This window comes from Neovison vison, chromosome 12 (genome assembly GCF_020171115.1).
Source record: "Neovison vison isolate M4711 chromosome 12, ASM_NN_V1, whole genome shotgun sequence".
NCBI lineage: Eukaryota > Metazoa > Chordata > Mammalia > Carnivora > Mustelidae > Neogale > Neogale vison.
This window is the reverse complement of record NC_058102.1, coordinates 97,558,869-97,572,662: the sequence shown is the minus strand read 5'-3', so window position 1 is coordinate 97,572,662 and position 13,794 is coordinate 97,558,869. Positions and strand designations below refer to the sequence as shown.

Genomic DNA, 13,794 nt, shown 5'->3' with positions numbered 1-13,794 from the left:
AGCTGTATTTATCAAAGATTATGAAAAATGAGTACATTACCTTTCCTGCTTGTCATAATAATTTATTCCTCTACTAATTTTCATAAAACTAGTGTCACTCAATTTGATCTTCCTCATTGAATACAGTTTAATAAATAGTAAATGCTCTGGTTTCAGGCAGAAAGACTTAGGAATTCCAATTCTACTATCAACTAACATCTGATGTCTGATCTTGCTTATTATACTTAATCTCTTTCATTGTCAGTGTCTTCAAATTAACAGAAATAACGCATATTGAGTAAATGAGATTAGTGCATATAGTCTTTCAATCTCAAATATGGTTTTGGTGGGGTTTTTTGTTTTTATTGTTGTTGTTGTTGCTGTCGTTTATTTATTTATTTGACAGTCAGAAATCACAAGTAGGCAGAGAGGCAGGCAGAGAGAAAGGGGGAGGTAGGCTCTCTGCTGAGCAGAGAGCCTGATGCAGGGTTCTATCACAGGACCCTGGGATCATGACCTGAGCTGAAGGCAGAGGCTTTAACCCACTGAGCCACCCAGGTGCCCCAGTTTTGGTGTTTAACGTGGGGCTGTATTCCTCAAATGTGTTCATTGACTTTATTTTTGGGAGAATAAAGATAATATTAACCACCGTCTGGGAGTACATTTTATATAAATTCTGTATAATTTTTAATTTTATTTTTTCTTAAATTAGACATCATGATTATTCCATGACATATTATTCCCACTTTTAAATGAAAGAAAAAGTAAAATTCAGAGAGATTAAGAGAGATTAAGTAATTTGTCCAAAGTCAGAATACTATAATGTGACTAAGTTGCATTTTTAATCCATTTCTCTTTGAAGACAAAGCCCACAAATGCCCCAACAATATCACTTATTATAATTAAATATTAAGTTCTAATGCTTTAACACGGAACATTTTTCCATTTCTTTGTGTCTTCCTCAATTTCTTTCATGAGTACTTTATAGTTTTCTGAGTATAGATTCTTAGCCTCTCTGGTTAGGTTTATTCCTAGGTATCTTATGGTTTGGGGTGCAATTGTAAATGGGATGGACTCCTTAATTTTTCTTTCTTCTGTCTTGTTGTTGGTGTAGAGAAATGCAACTGATTTCTGTGCATTGATCTTATATCCTGACACTTTACTGAATTCCTGTACAAGTTCTAGCAGTTTTGGAGTGGAGTCTTTTGGGTTTTCCACATAGAGTATCATATCATCTTCGAAGAGTGATAATTTGACTTCTTCTTTGCCGATTTGGATGCCTTTAATTTCCTTTTGTTGTCTGGTTGTTGAGGCTAGGACTTCTAGTACTATGTTGAATAGAAGTGGTGATAATGGACATCCCTGCCGTGTTCCTGACCTTAGTGGAAAAGCTTTCAGTTTTTCTCATTGAGAATGATATTTGCAGTGGGTTTTTCATAGATGGCTTAGATGATATTGAGGTATGTGCCCTCTACCCCTACACTTTGAAGAGTTTTGATCAGGAAGGGATGCTGTACTTTGTCAAATGCTTTTTCAGCATCTATTGACAGTATCATATGGTTCTTGTTCTTTCTTTTATTGATATGTTGTATCACATTGACTGATTTGCGGATGTTGAACCAATCTTGCAGCCCTGGGATAAATCCCACTTGGTCGTGGTGAATAATCCTTTTAATGTACTGTTGAATCCTATTGGCTAGTATTTTGGAGAGAATTTTTGCATCTGTGTTTATCAAGGATATTGGTCTATAGCTCTCTTTTTTCATGGGATCCTTGTCTGGTTTTGGGATCAAGGTGATGCTGGCCTCATAAAATGAGTTTGGGAGTTTTCCTTCCATTTCTATTTTTTTGGAACAGTTTCAGGAGAATAGGAATTAGTTCTTCTTTAAATGTTTGGTAGAATTCCCCCGGGAAGCCATCTGGCCCTGGGCTTTTGTTTGTTTGGAGATTTTTAATGACTGTTTCAATCTCCTTACTGGTTATGGGTCTGTTCAGGCTTTCTGTTTCTTCCTGGTTCAATTTTGGTAGTTTATATGTTTCTAGGAATGCATCCATTTCTTCCAGATTGTCAAATTTGTTGGCGTAGATTTGCTCATAGTATGTTCTTATAATAGTTTGTATTTCTTTGGTGTTAGGTGTGATCTCTCCTCTTCATTCATTATTTTACTTATTTGGGTCCTTTCTCTTTTCTTTTTGATAAGTATGGCCAGGGGTTTATCAATTTTATTAATTCTTTCAAAGAACCAGCTCCTAGTTTGGTTGATTTGTTCTATTGTTTTTTTGGTTTCTATTTCATTGATTTCTGCTCTGATCTTTATGATTTCTCTTCTCCTGCTGGGCTTAGGGTTTCTTTCTTGTTCTTTCTCCAGCTCCTTTAGGTGTAGGGTTAGGTTGTGTACCTGAGACCTTTCTTGTTTCTTGAGAAAAGCTTGTACCGCTATATATTTTCCTCTCAGGATTGCCTTTGTTGTGTCCCACAGATTTTGAACCATTGTATTTTCATTATCATTTGTTTCCATGATTTTTTTCAATTCTTCTTTAATTTCCCGGTTGACCCATTCATTCTTTAGAAGGATGCTGTTTAGTCTCCATGTATTTGTGTTCTTTCCAAACTTCCTCTTGTGGTTGAGTTCTAGCTTCAGAGCATTGTGGTCTGAAAATATGCAGGGAAAGATCCCAATCTTTTGATACCGGTTGAGTCCTGATTTAGGACCGAGGATGTGATCTATTCTGAGAATGTTCCATGTGCACTAGAGAAGAATGTGTATTCTGTTGCTTTGGGATGAAATATTCTGAATATATCTGTGATGTCCATCTCATCCAGTGTATCATTTCAGGCCTTTATTTCCCTGTTGTTCTTTTGCTTGGATGATCTGTCCATTTCAGTGAGGGGAGTGTTAAAGTCCCCTACTCTTATTGTATTATTGTTGATGTGTTTCTTTGATTTTGTTATTAATTGGTTTATATAGTTGGCTGCTCCCACGTTGAGGGCATAGATATTTAAAATTGTTAGATCTTCTTGTTGGGCAGACCCTTTGAGTATGATATAGTGTCCTTCCTCATCTCTTATTATAGTCTTTGGCTTAAAATCTAATTGATCTGATATAAGGATTGCCACTCCTGCTTTTTTCTGATGTCCATTAGCATGGTAAATTCTTTTCCACCCCCTCACTTTAAATCTGGAGGTGTCTTCGGGCTTAAAATGAGTTTCTTGGAGGCAACATATAGATGGGTTTTGTTTTTTTATCCATTCTGATACCCTGTGTCTTTTGATTGGGGCATTTATCCCATTAACATTCAGGGTAACTATTGAGAGATATGATTTTAGTGCCATTGTATTGCCTGTAAGGTGACTGTTACTGTATATTGTCTCTGTTCCTTTCTGATCTACCACTTGTAGGCTCTCTCTTTGCTTAGAGGACTCCTTTCAGTATTTCCTGTAGAGCTGGCTTGGTGTTTGCAAATTCTTTCAGTTTTTGTTTGTCCTGGAAGCTTTTAATCTCTCCTTCTATTTTCAATGATAGCCTAGCTGGATATAGTATTCTTGGCTGCATGTTTTTCTCGTTTAGTGCTCTGAAAATATCATGCCAGCTCTTTCTGGCCTGCCAGGTCTCTGTGGATAAGTCAGCTGCCAATCTAATACTTTTACCATTGTATGTTACAGACTTCTTTTCCCGGGCTGCTTTCAGGATTTTCTCTTTGTCACTAAGGCTTGTAAATTTTACTATTAGGTGACGGGGTGTGGGCCTATTCTTATTGATTTTGAGGGGCATTCTCTGAGCCTCCTGAATTTTGATGCTCGTTCCCTTTGCCATATTGGGGAAATTCTCCCCAATAATCCTCTCCAGTATACCTTCTGCTCCCCTCTCTCTTTCTTCTTCTTCTGAAATCCCAACTATTCTAATGTTGTTTCGTCTTATGGTGTCACTTATCTCTCGAATTCTCCCCTCATGGTCCAATAGCTGTTTGTCCCTCTTTTGCTCAGCTTCTTTATTCTCTGTCATTTGGTCTTCTATATCGCTAATTCTTTCTTCTGCCTCATTTATCCTAGCAGTGAGAGCCTCCATTTTTGATTGAACCTCATTAATAGCTTTTTTGATTTCAACTTGGTTAGATTATAGTTCTTTTATTTCTCCAGAAAGGGCTTTTATATCTCTGGAGAGGGTTTCTCTAATATCTTCCATGCCTTTTTCAAGCCTGGCTAGAACCTTGAGAATTGTCATTTTGAACTCTAGAGCTGACATATTACCAATGTCTGCATTGATTAGGTCCCTAGCCTTCGGTACTGCCTCTTGTTCTTTTTTTTTGTTGTGAATTTTTCCGCCTTGTCATTTTTTCTAGCTAAGAGTATATGAAGGAGCAATTAAAATACTAAAAGGGTGGCAACAATCCCAGGAAAATATGCTTTAACAAAATCAGAAGAGATCCCAAATCCTGAGGGGGATTTCTCCCCGCTCACGATTGGGTGAGGGATCTCCTCTGATTGGGATCTCCTCTGATTGGGATCTCCCAATCTCTTCTGATTGGGATCTCTTCTGATTTGGGGATAAAAAGAGGTTCAAAGAGAAAGAAAGAAAAAAAAAGAATTAAAAAAAGAGATTGAATTAAAAATTCAATCAAGAATTAAAAAAAGAGATTGAAGAGATTGGGATCTCTTCTGATTTTGGGATAAAAAGAGGTTCAAAAATAAAGAAAGAAAAAAAAGTATTAGAAAAGAAAACAAATAAAGAAAAGTATAAAAAAGAAAATATATATATATATATTAAACTAGTTAAAAAACATTAAATAAAAGGGTAAAAGTTAAAAAAAAGTTTAGCAGAAGAAGAGAAAAAAAATGAAAAAGGAAAAAATTAAATTAACTGCAAGACTAAAAAATCACAGGGAGAAAGCCATGAGTTCCGTGGTTTGTTTTCTCCTCCTCTGGAATTCTGCTGCTCTCCTTGGTATTGAAACTGCACTCCTTGGTAGGTGAACTTGGTCTTGGCTGGATTTCTTGTTGATCTTCTGGGGGAGGGGCCTGTTGTAGTGATTCTCAAGTGTCTTTGCCCCAGGCAGAATTGCACCGCCCTTACCAGGGGCCGGGCTGAGTGATCCGCTCAGCTTTGCTTTCAGGAGCATTTGTTCCCTGAGCACTTTCCGTAGAGTTCCGGAGGATGGGAATACAAATGGCGGCCTCCTGGTCTCTGGCCCGGAGGAGCCGAGAGCCCGGGGCCCTGCTCCCCAGTGCGTCCTCAGCGAACAGCTCCTAGTAACTCGCGTCTGCTTAACCTCCGGCCGCGCTCCGAGCTCACCGAGCCTGCGACCAGTTCAAGGCAACACCGAGCTGTGAGCTTACTCTCGGCTCTGTTTCTGCAGCCTGCTTTCCCGTTCCAATATCCTCAAGCTCTGCAACACTCAGACACCCCCGATCCTTCTGTGACCCTGCGAGACCTGAGGCCACGCTGACCCTGTGTGGGCTTTGCCCCGGTTTAGCCTCCGGAGCGATGTCCCTCAGCGGAACAGACTTTTAAAAGTCCTGATTTTGTGCTCCGTTGCTCCGCCGCTTGCCGGGAGCCGGCCCCTCCCCCCGGGGTCTATCTTCCCCTCGCTTTGGATTCACTTCTCCGCCAGTCCTACCTTTCAGAAAGTGGTTGTTTTTCTGTTTCTAGAATTGCTGTTCTTCTTCTCTTCGGTCTGCCGATGGATTTGCAGGTGTTTGCAATCTTTAGATAAGCTCTCTAGCTGATCTCCTGCTAGCTGAAGTAGTCTCAGCCTGCTACTTCTCCGCCATTTTGACTCTATTATGCCCATGAGATTTTTTATATTTAGTCACCATGAAGTTCTTGCATGACATTAACTGTCAGCAAACATGGTCAGGAATGGAGTGAATCTTTCCAGAAAAAAAAGTGGTTGTTATAAAACCAAATTGTTACTCAAGATACCACATTAAACCAGTATTTTCTTCTCTTGACAAATTAGCCTCACATCTAAATCTAACACCAAGAAAAAGGAGTGTCAAGTGAGAGAGAAAGAGAATTGGAAAATTGTGTACTAATTTGTGGGTGAAAATATGTATTCACAACTTTCTTTAAGGAGTTTTAACTTATGAAGAGAGAATTTAGCACACAGAATTAAAGAATTCTCTCTCTTTAACTTAAGAGGAGAGTGCAGGGTGATAAAGTTAGTTTCCAATTATATTGTGGAATCATGGTGCTCTTTACTGCTTCTTCTAATTGTTACAAAAGTAAAGAAAACAATCTCTTCATCTTTAGTAGGTTTTAAAAATTCTTGTTTTTTTAAACTGGACTATCTGGGGAATGCTGTTGTTCTTTTTTCAAAACGTATATGGAATGGCAGAAGTGTCCTAAAAATCATTTCCAGGATTTTATTTAACAAAATAGCAAATAGTTATTTATACAATATGTTAATTTTCACTTTCAATGAAAGACACACTTGATTCTACAATTAGATATCCATGATAGAGTGGAATACTTTGAAAAGAAAGGAGCAAATGGGACTACAAATCTTGTGAACATAAATTACATGTGACTGGGTAAAATAAATGTGGATAAGTAGTTAGGAAGGAAAACGTGAAATGATGTTTTAGAATCTTGGATATATTTTTAATCACTCTACCAAAAACATCAGAAGAAGAAATAACTTAACAGATCAACGAGGGTACACACAATGTTAATTATAGAGGATTGTTTATTGAGAACAATGACTTTTATGATTGAAATATCCATCATACACTAGAATTGCCATAAGTTTGATTACAAAATATGTCACTGTGATGTCTGTTTAAAAGCTCTTCAGCTTGCTTCCTCCAGTCCTGAGAAATAGCAAAAGAAATGTTCATTTCCTGTGACTTTCATAAGCTTTTCTGGTAGCATTGGAATTTGCCTTAAATAACCAACAGCAATATTTTTTTTGCTAAACAGTGTGAAGTGAGTGAAAAGAGAGCTCAGACATGTAAGGGGAAAAAAAGAGCAAGAAACTTCACAGTATTATGATGTATTATATGCCAGTAATAAAAAAATTCTACATCTTAAACTAAATATCCTATTGCAAAACTTCCTTCATGACTCTGAATTGAACACTTTACTATTTAGTGAGAATGCACAGAATGAGGGATATGATAATGGACTGGTTTGATTTATTGAGAAAAATTTAGCTTCACTTTAAAATGCATTTGTATTATTATTGTTATTATTATACAGGAAAAGAATATAAAGGGATTTCATGTGCTGTCTTATCCTATACTTCAAGGTGTTGGCATAATAAAGCTTCTATAACTGAATACTCATGTAGATAAAGGAAAAATATAAAATTATAATATGGGATAGAAAGCAGAATTCATATATAAAGAATAATACCACCAACATTTAGATAGAAGAAACTCTGAAGGAAAAAATGTTCTATAAAATAATTTTAGATATAAATACATTGTTTCTTTAGCCCATGAATGTGTAGATCGACCTGCTAATTGCTCCCGTGCCTTCTGTCAATTCTGTGTTCTCTATAGTCTGAGGACATCGTGTCAAAGAATTCATTAACTGTGGCTTCAGATAAGGCATAGGAGGTTGGAAAAGAAGAATGTGAACCAGAGTAAAAACTTGGGAATTTAGTCACAATGTTAAAAATTGAACTTCACTGAGTTTCAAATTTTGGTCACATCCCCATTTGAGTGACCTTTCTCCAAACATACCGTCTTTTCTATGTTATACTTCTAAGTAATAATGCTAATACTAATACTAATAATACTAAGTAATAATACACCTAATTCATGTGACAGAAATGAGGAAATGAGACAATTTGTGGTGGTAAAAGGACAAAGATTTTCTCAATGGGAAGGGAATCCTTCAGGGAATTATTCTGAGAGTCAACAGGAAGCATTTCTATTCCAGTTATTAAATATCCAGAAAAACCTAGGTTAAAATTCCTGTTCTTCTCATGTAGGGTATGTATTGCAAATAAGATTTTTAAAAATCTTTTTAGAATCAGTTCCCAATCAGGGAAATAAAGGTTTTGTGAAGAAACATTCTGTGTAAAACACAGAGTGTGGTACATGGTAAAAACTTACTTTAAACATGTCACCTACTTTTATCATGTTGTCTTGAAGTTCTCTTACATTAAATTAATTAAATTAAATTAAACTAAATTAAACTAGTTTACTTCCAGAGACCAATTCCAGCGGCTTCCCATATGTAATCCCCTTTCTCTAATCCTTCTGTTTGTGTTTTCTCCTCTAGTCTACACAAAAGAAGAAAAGAAATGAAAAACCACACAGAACTAACAGAGTTCATCCTCCCGGGATTGTCAGATGACCCACAGCTTCAGGGGGTGACCATTGACTTTCTGCTCATCACCTACATGCTGGGAACCTGACAATTATCACCCTTACCCTGCTGGATTCCCACCTCCAGACTCCCATGTATTTCTTCCTCAGAAATTTCTTCTTGCTAGAGGTTTCATTCACAACTGTCAGCATACCCAAGTTCCTGGGCACCCTGATTACAGGAGATAAAACCATTTCCTTTAATGATTGCATTGCTCAGTTGTTGTTTTTTTGTTTTGTTTGTTTTGTTTTGTTTTTGTTTTTGTTTTTCTCATTCTGTTGGGAATCACTGAATTTTGCCTTCTGGCTGCCATGTCCTATGACCGTTACATTGCCATCTGCAAACCTCTGCATTACATGACCATCATGAATCCCAGAGTCTGCATACTCCTTGCCTTTGCCTCTTGGTTGGCTTCATTCTTAATCATATTCCCATCACTCATGCTGTTCATACAGCTTGATTACTATAAGTCCAATGTTACCATTTTACCTGTGATTATTTCCCCTTACTACACCTTTCTTGTTCAGACACAAAATTCCTAGAGACAGTGGGTTTTTCCTGTGCTGTGTTTACTCTACTGTTCACTTTGGCATTAATAATTCTGTCCTACATATATATCATTAGAACAATTTTGAGGCTTCCTTCTGCTAGTCAGAGGACAAAGGCCTTTTCCACCTGTTCATCCCAAATGATTGTCATCTCCATCTCGTATGGCAGCTGCATTTTCATGTACATTAATCCAGCAGCAAAAAACAGAGTGTCTCTGAGCAAGGGTGTTGCTGTGCTGAACACCTCAGTAGCCCCCATGCTGAACCCCTTTATTTACAGCTTAAGGAACCAGCAAGTCAAGCAATCCTTCATGGATAGGGCAAGGAAGACTGTATTTTTCTCAAGCAAATAAAAAAAGATAAAAGTGTTGTCATAAATTGGAGACATAATCAAGAACAAGTAAATAAGAAACAGGGCCCCACCAAGGTCTATAAATATCCATATAGTCTCACTAGAGTTCTGTTTCATTACTTGTATTTCTATTACCAGCAGTATACTGAGGATATTTGAGAAATACTGTGAAATTCATAAATACATATGTAGATATATGTCCAAATATCCAATATATTTGAGTATATATATATATTCTAATCACTTTTTCATGCATTTTCTTTCCTTTGAGATAGTCTTTTCACTCTGTAACTATGAGACTGAACTCATTTCCTTCTTATAAATATTTTTAAATACCAATTATTTCACAATAAAACTAATAAAATCAAAGAAAGACAAAAAGACACTGTAAGATCAATGAGTTAAAATGTTTTTATGATTTCCCCAGGAAACATTCTTTAAAAAATATTGTCATGTTCGACATTATTATTATTTTACTATACGAAAACTGTAAATATAACTTATTCTTACTGGAATATTACATGTACTATCCTCTCCATATGATAGCATACTTAGTAACTATGTAAAAAACTAGCATTAAGAAAGTGATGTATTTACTCTTTTTGAGAAATCTCAAAAAGTATTTTTCAAGTACCCAGTTGAAAATTTTCTGTGTCATATCATTTATCAATTTAAAATGCAATTATGAAGTCACACTTATTTATGGAAAACATGAGGTAGTCCTTATTTCTAGCAACTCCTTAATTAACACATAAACCATATCAGTTCTTTAAAAAAGTCTGAAGACATAAATATTCCTAGATAACAAATATGAGTAAGTTTACCGTTTCTTAGCAGTATATTAATTTTTTTAAAGGTTTTATTTATTTATTTGACAGAGAGAGAAGTCACAAGTAGGCAGAGAGGCAGACAGGGGGCTGGGAAAAAACAGGCTCCCTGCTCAGCAGAGAGCCCAACATGGGGCTCCATCCTAGGACCCTGAAATCATGACCTGAGCTGAGGGCAGAGGCTTAACCCACTGAACCACCCAGAGCTCCTTAGTAGTGTATTTAAATGCTTGATGTTAAACTGCTCTTTTTGATAATCAGTACTGAAGATTATAAGTTTCTCATACCTTTTCTGGCTCTTTTGATATAATACCTTACAAATACAATTCATTTAGGTGCAAATGATGCAAAACCTTATTTGTTTCATGATATACTTTGTTCATAGAAAAATCATTTTAACAAAGTTCAGTTACAAGCTCAATATCATTGTATTGGTTCAGTACTATACTGGATGTTCTATCCAGGAGACTAGCAGGACAAGCACCAATGCATTTACTAATACTGGAAAGGAAGAAACAAATAAACCTTTCTTAGCAAACCACATGATTTTTTCCTCCTAAGGCCTTAGTGCATTTACACTAGATGGTTCTTTTTTTTTTTAGTTTTTTATTTTTTATAAACATATATTTTTATCCCCAGGGGTACAGGTCTGTGAATCGCCAGGTTTACACATTACACAGCACTCACCAAAGCACATACCCTCCCCAATGTCCATAACCCTACCCCCCTTCTCCCAACTCCCCTCCGCCCAGCAACCCTCAGTTTGTTTTGTGAGATTAAGAGTCACTTATGGTTTGTCTCCCTTCCAATCCCATCTTGTTTCATTTATTCTTCTCCTACCCACTTAAGCCCCCGTGTTGCATCACCACTTCCTCATATCAGGGAGATCATATGGTAGTTGTCTTTCTCCGCTTGACCTATTTCGCTAAGCATGATACGCTCTAGTTCCATCCATGTTGTCGCAAATGGCAAGATTTCGTTTCTTTTGATGGCTGCATAGTATTCCATTGTGTGTATATACCACATCTTCTTGATCCATTCATCTGTTGATGGACATCTAGGTTCTTTCCATAGTTTGGCTATTGTGGACATTGCTGCTATAAACATTCGGGTGCATGTGCCCCTTTGGATCACTACGTTTGTATCTTTAGGGTAAATACCCAGTAGTGCAATTGCTGGGTCATAGGGCAGTTCTATTTTCAACATTTTGAGGAACCTCCATGCTGTTTTCCAGAGTGGTTGCACCAGCTTGCATTCCCACCAGCAGTGTAGGAGGGTTCCCCTTTCTCCGCATCCTCGCCAGCATCTGTCATTTCCTGACTTGTTGATTTTAGCCATTCTGACTGGTGTGAGGTGATATATCATTGTAGTTTTGATTTGTATTTCCCTGATGCCGAGTGATATGGAGCACTTTTTCATTACACTAGATGGCTCTTAAACCAGACACACTCCTCCCCCAGATATCTGCATGTCACCTCAATAAGGCCTCCCCAATTTCTCTACATACAATTATAGTAGCCCTCCACTTCCAAGGTTTTTCAGTTTTCTCTTCCTTTACAAAATAGTTATTAATTTATAAAAGACCCTATAATTTGGGAATCTATCATGTTCATTGCTTATTGCCTGTTTTCGCTCATATCCTTCACCCTAGGAGAGCAGAGATCTCGGTCTCCTCTGCAGACAAAATGCTGTGGTCCCTGCAGCACGGTGCAGAACCTGACTAGATGCTTCCCAAAAGCCAGTTGTACTGTGTCTTCTCAATTCTGCATTCAGAAAGCCCACATAGTAGCTTGAAACCTGCCATGTGAGAGACTTCACATCTTGGAACAGGATCAGCTCTACAGATCAGCCCCTCACCTCCACGCCCTGAAAAGCAGTTGTTAGACTTTTACCAGAATCACTAATACTCCCCCTTTAGAACTTGAACCTGCCATGTAGTGGGAATTTGATAAATATTTTTGAACACACTAATACGTTTGAATAATTTAGAATGATTTCAGTGTCATAGCAATCAGAGCACTGACTAAATATTTCACCCAACATAAACCCATGTAATAAGGTACATAATAGTGAGCTAGCTTTTAAAACAGTGATCAAATAAAATGTGTATTTTATCATAACTAGACATTTTGTATGACAAAGGAATAATTAATTGAATATTTTCTAATGCATTTGGTGTTCATTTTCTTCTTTTATTTTACATTAGGGATTTTGACAACTATGCAAAATCAATTTATTTGATGTGTATTGACTTTTCATGAAGTTATTAAGAACAAGTCTTGTTAAGGTTTGCATTGGAACTTTCTAATGGTAGGAACTCCTGTAATGCAAACCCTTATTTTTTTCACACACAAAAAATTCTTATAACTATATGGGTTGCACCTAGTAATTTATGAGGTCCAACATCATCTGTCAATCATTACACTTCTGAAATTAAAAATTCAAATTATAGACTAGTAGCTCAATTAAATAATGGTAATCAGTAAATAGGAGACCAACCAACATCTTGTGGAGTGGCTTACCTCCACAAGAGCATGATAATATATCACTGAAAATGATTAGTAATACATACTGGAAGTATCAAGTAATATGATGCCAGTTCAGGTTTTAGAGAAAGTCTTAAAAGAGTTGGATCCCTTAACAATTTGACTTAACAAATTTTATCTTTTGATTAAAAGCAGATGCCTACTAGGTTGTGGATAGGAGGGTAACAGATGTAATTAGTCTTCATTAAAAGTAAATTATTCTGAGGCCTATAGAAAAGCTAGACAGCTATTAGAAACCAGGAATAAAGCAGTAAGGGTAGAAAGTTAGAGAGTGAGAGGGTGATCAAGGAGGAAAGAGAGACAATCTAGTATCTAGGAGTTCGAGAAAAGATATGGAGAAGAAACATGTCTAATAGGATATTTCATGAAGTACAGTGCTTTGTGAGATAAAAATTCATTCCCTTTCCCTATGAGTCACTAAAGATTGTGTTGCTCACAAACACACAAATGGTGGACACCAGACACTTTAACTTCTTTCCGCCTCACTCTTTCTTTACCTGAATAATAATAGCACTGACCTCAGACGGTTTTGTATTATCTGCCTGTTTGAAAAAATGAGATAATTTTATGGTCAGTGCCTGGTAATCAGTAAAAGCTCTGAATAAAATACAAAAAGAATTGCTATTTGGATACAAAACTAAAGGCAAAGGAATAGAATTTTCACAAGTAGAAAATCAGTTTCACCATCTCCACTGAAATATCTTGAATAAATATTTTCAATGCCTATTTTAATATGTAGCAATTATAAATTTGACACATCTCAGCATCTATGTATTGTCTCTGCTGAGCAGAGAGCCTGATGTGAAGCTTGATCCCAGAACCCTGAGATCATTACCTGAGCTGAAGGCAGAGGCCCAAGCCACTAAGCCACCAAGGGACCCCTATATTTCTATACTATATTAACCTTCTAGGAATAAAAATGACATCCCTCATTGAAGGAATTGTGGATTAAACAAGTTCAAAATATCCAATGCCAGCTTTTCAGATATTTATTTTATTGATTCATAATATTACCAATATGAGAAGATGTCATACACACAAATATAAATAACTGCTTAATGTATGTAAATAGCACAGTGAAGAAAGTCATCAAAAGGCAATAAAAGCCACATTAGGGAGGGGCCTGGGTATGGCTTCCCTAAATTCAAAGGATCAATATAGGTATAAACCTTCTTGTCAGTCTTTAAAATGTTGTCCATTTCAGAAGACAGTCATACTAGAAAT

The 13,794-nt window shown here is 36.8% G+C and overlaps 1 pseudogene; it reads left to right on the top strand.

Moving 5' to 3' along the window:
• Nucleotides 1–8,216: 8,216 nt before the first annotated feature.
• On the top strand, nucleotides 8,217–9,198 carry LOC122891663 (annotated as a pseudogene).
• Nucleotides 9,199–13,794: the final 4,596 nt, after the last annotated feature.